The sequence below is a fragment of the Parasteatoda tepidariorum genome, chromosome 1 (assembly GCF_982258835.1).
Source record: "Parasteatoda tepidariorum strain Cologne lab strain chromosome 1, Ptep-v5.0, whole genome shotgun sequence".
NCBI lineage: Eukaryota > Metazoa > Arthropoda > Arachnida > Araneae > Theridiidae > Parasteatoda > Parasteatoda tepidariorum.
This window is the reverse complement of record NC_141755.1, coordinates 53179535-53184332: the sequence shown is the minus strand read 5'-3', so window position 1 is coordinate 53184332 and position 4798 is coordinate 53179535.

Here is a 4798-nt window from a genome sequence, read left to right as displayed (position 1 = left end):
AAGTGTCAACATATTAACACATACTGTTCATTCACTGGGAAATCTGTGCCCAGTAAAGGAACATGCCTGCTCCCTCACTGGTTAGAAGTTGTTTTTCGTATTTTTAACATACTTTTGATGCGGAACATCACTAGAGGTACAAGAAAATTAAAGTTTATCTTTTATTTTCATTAACTTAGAAAAAAACCCAGTAAAGGAACACTTGTTCCTTCACTGGTTTTTCATCATTTGGTAATCGTCGTCAATAACTATATTTTGAATTCTCTTTTTCACAATGAGAAAAATAAAACTATTACATGCAATTAATTCCACTTCAAACATATAAATACAAACACTCACCTTATAATTCTTTCAAAGAAACAAGGTGTTGCAGAGATAATAACAAATTCAAAAATGTTTCCAGAGAAGTCTATTTGACCAGGTATTCCAAAACATTGCTAGATGACTTCCTATTGTTTGGCAGTAAGCTATTGTTACCAATCAATCTAAAGAAAAGCTTTCAAATTCTTATTTTTGATCAATATGCACATGAAATGTTCCTTCACTGGTTGGTTTACCCTATATGCTAAATTTACTTTTAAGCAGTGGTTTTCAAAACCATTTTAAATAAAATTTATAATTCCAAGATAAAAATAGGTTAAATTTGCCTCCCACTTTAAGCATAAAAAAGGAAATTGTACTCAAAATGGGTCAAAGCGGGCAACTATGAAATCGCATTTTTCTTTCGGATTTACTCTTGAATATGTCCTACAGAATCCCTTATAGACCAGAAAATCATAAATAAATTTGTCCGTGTAAATGATGATATTTATCGTTGTATAATACTATTCCTTAAAAAGTATTAACCTTTTGCTCACGGCGCTTAGCAGGATAAAGCCATTCTGGTCCACGTATTGTTCCACCCTTAAGCAAAGGGTTAAAGGGCTGTCCAAAGATGTCAATCAAGGAGGAGAAGGAGGTTTTAAGAAAGGGATTACAAGAAGTGTGACAACACAGTACACATAAGCCGAGGTAGTTCAAGTGATAGAGCGTTCGCCGCCCAATGAGGCGATCCAGGTTCGATTCCCAGAGGTTACTGAATAATACGAATTCTGCTCCCGGCTTGCATCGACAACAGTGTAGACGTAAAATATCCTCAGTAGCAGACTGATCATGGGTTTTAAAATCCGCTAGCCACCGGCTATTCATGAGAGATTTTCATGGTTTTCCTCTCAACGTAGTGCAAATGCGGTTAGCTCCATCAAAAAGTCCTCCACGAAGACAAGTTTGTCCCAATGCTTGATTCAGGAATTCTCTTGTTCTCTGAGTGTGGTTTAAAATTACAAGGCTACAGATTTGAACATTGATAGTCGTTAACTCAGAATTGGGTCGGTTGTTCAACACCTGTTATAAATTTATAAAAAAATAAATAAATAAAGTACACATGAGCCTGGCACAGAGAATAGAGCGTTCACCACTCAATGAGGTTATCTAGGTTCGAATCCCAGTGATGGCTGGTTGATAAAAATTGCCTGCTGTCGCAGGAAGTTCCACTAACCGTGGATGGTTTTCCTCGCCATGTAACGCAAATGTTAATAATTTATTATCAATAAGTCAACAATGAAGGTTAGTTTGTCTCAATGCTTGATCTAGGAGTTCCCTTGTCTTCTGGTTTGGGTCCAAAATTACAAGGCTACAGAGTTGAACATTGATAGTCGTTAACTTTAATTTGGGTCAGCTGTTCGACACTTTGCGTAAAAAGGTCGTCAAAAATATTGAAAAAATGTGATATCATTTATGTATCACATTATTATCTGATTATCCTAAGTAATAATACAAATCTTTTCATTTTTCATATGGCTAAAAATGAGTATTTAAAAAAAAATGTTTACAGCTTAAATTGCGTAGCTAAAAAAGTGTTGATAGCTCAAAATTAGTAGTTAATATAATCGTCATAGCTCAAAATACGTTGTCAGAAAATGGTCATAGCTCAAAATATGTAATTAAAGAAATAATCATAGGTCAAAATGCGTATTTGAAAAGATGGTTATAGCTCAAAATAGTTTAAAAAAATGGATGTAGCTCAAATTACTGTTTTGGTTGCTAACGGCCCACTAGAGCCAGTGATCGCCAAACCATCGGGTAAAAGTTAATAGTTCTTTTGTTTGGTAGCTCACAGTTGGATTGAAAAACGATACGGCAGCTCAGTCATAAATTTTGCGACCACTGTACTAAAGATATACTATTGAATTCATGTACGCTTATAAAAATGGATTAAGCATTTGATTCTAATCTTCAAACTACTTTTACGACCATTGTTCTAAATTACTTAATGAAATCAAACAAACTCCACCGGTATAAATCTCTTAGTATATATTTTTTTTATAATTTAAGCCTTTTTTCAACAGACTTTAAAAATCTATACTTCTCTTTCCTGAATTCCACGGATCTTTTAAAATTGTAATAGTAGGAATTCTAATAATAGGTTTGAGTTTTCTTTTCTTTAAATCCTTCACCTCTGCTTTTCATCCAACGACTTTGACTTCTGGAAATCATTCCACATTTTGAAAAATTCTGATATTTTAGTTAATTATCTTTTTGAATGTTAAGAAATTTATTCTAATTTAACTTTTACATTTTGTTCCCTGGGCTTCCCACCCAATTCCTTCCTACCTGTTTCTTATCTCCCTTCTTTTATTCAAGCTTGTTCTTTTTCTCCTATTGATTAAACCACTTTTTTCCGTATTGTAATGTGTTTGTCTAGTTACTTTTTTCTGTCATTTTATACTTTGACAGACAGGAAGGTTCTAGTTTATATAACTAAAGCTATAGTTTGTCCGGATTTATTTAAATTGTTTTGCTTTATTCATATGTATTTAGCACAGAGAAAACCCTTCTTTTATTTGGATATAATAACAGTAGTAAATATGTATTAATAATTGGTAGGAATTTCATCATTTTTTTAACGTTTAAAAGTTATGAAAGTAAAGAATTTCCTTACAGAAATATTTCCTACAAAAATATGTAGTGGTGGTGATGAAAATATCTCCCATTTCTTTCAGAAAATTTAAAAAAAATAAATAAAAATTCACAAAGAGAAAAACTTTTTAAATGAGATTGTTACATTTCTAATATTCTCAGACACTCTGACCTCATAGTCAAGGACTTTGCTCCGTAATGATTACGCATAGTGCGTAAAAAAATTAAGCAAAATTCTAAATTAATTTGGTTGGTTTATTTTTTAATATTGAAAAGGTGAGCCGTGGTGGCTTAGGGGACAGAACATTCGCCTTCCAATGAAAACCAGGCTCAAATCCTAGCGATGGCTGATCGATACAAATTCCGCACCCAGCGACCACAGTGCTGACATAAAATATCTTTAGTGGTAGACGGACTATGGGTTAGACTCACTTTGCCATCAGGCTAACCATGGGAGGTTTTCGTGGTTTTCCGCTCCATGTAACACAAAGGCGGGTTAGTTCCATCAAAAAGTCTTCCACAAAGGCAAATTTCTCCAAATATTTGAACCAAGAGTTCCCTTGTCTTCTGGATTGTGTTCAAAATTACAAGGCTACTGAGTTGAACATTAGTAGACATAAACCCAAAAAAACTGGGTCAGCTGTTCATCGCTGGTTATAAAATAAAACATGGAAAAGGAGCATTTTGTGCAGCATCTTAACATGGATTTGGTCTGGTCGAGTATTTTTTTTAAAACACACATTTAGGGCATAGCCATTTTTTAAAGACACAGTTAAAGCTATGTTCATTAGAAATACTTATTTTGAGGTATCCATTTACTTAAATACGCATTTTGAGCTATGTCAATTTTTTTTAAAATTAAGCACTCCGTCCTATGTGCATATAAGTGTATTTGAAGATATTTCCAAAATAAAAAGCTCACTGATACAAAAATTGGATTGATGACTTTAAATTCCTTTACTCTCAATTACCATTTCTAAATGTGAGTTGCCATTTAAATTCGAAAATACATAATAGATATTTGAAATAGTACCAATATTTATGCTTTAATCATTGATTTTATAAATTTGACTTGTACTGATTGTAATCACCATGGCATACAAATAATTCAAGCATGTAGGTAAAAGATCTGATAATCATAAGTGCTTTTAAGTGAACGCCAAATTAAGAATAATGATTTGACCAGCACTTTCAAGTTTTTTTTTGCTTAACTTTATACATTTCCGGGGATATGCAGTTGAAGTATTCAACCTCAATATAAAACAATTGAATTTTCTATCTGATCATTAGGATCCTGTTTTATAAAAAAGATAGATCTAATCATTAGGATACTGCTTTAAGAAAAAGGTGGATGTAATTATTAGGATATGATTTTACTAAAATGGTGGATCTAATCATTAGGATGCTGCTTTATTGAAAATAGTGGATTGTTTAATGCTGTTTTATTGAAAATAGTCATTAGGATACTGCTTTATTGAAAATGGTGGATCTAATCATTAGGATGCTGATTCAATAATTAATTCCTTTTGATCAAATGCTCTCTAATAAGAGGTATTTCTTGAAGCATCACTATCAGCAGTCAAACATAGGTTTCTGAGCCACTTCATTTTTGATTTAATGCTAAAATTCATAAGTACTTTATAATTTTTAGTAAAAAAAAATGGAAAAGTTGACAGGTGTGGTGTTTTTTTATTTTCTTCCTTACTTTATTTATAAATATATATATTTTTTTGTATATTATATACTACCACTCAGTTTTTGTGAGCAAAATAAAATTTAAAAGTTAAAATATAATAAGCTTTTAAGAAAATGGTTAATAAAAAATTACAAAGGCTTCTCA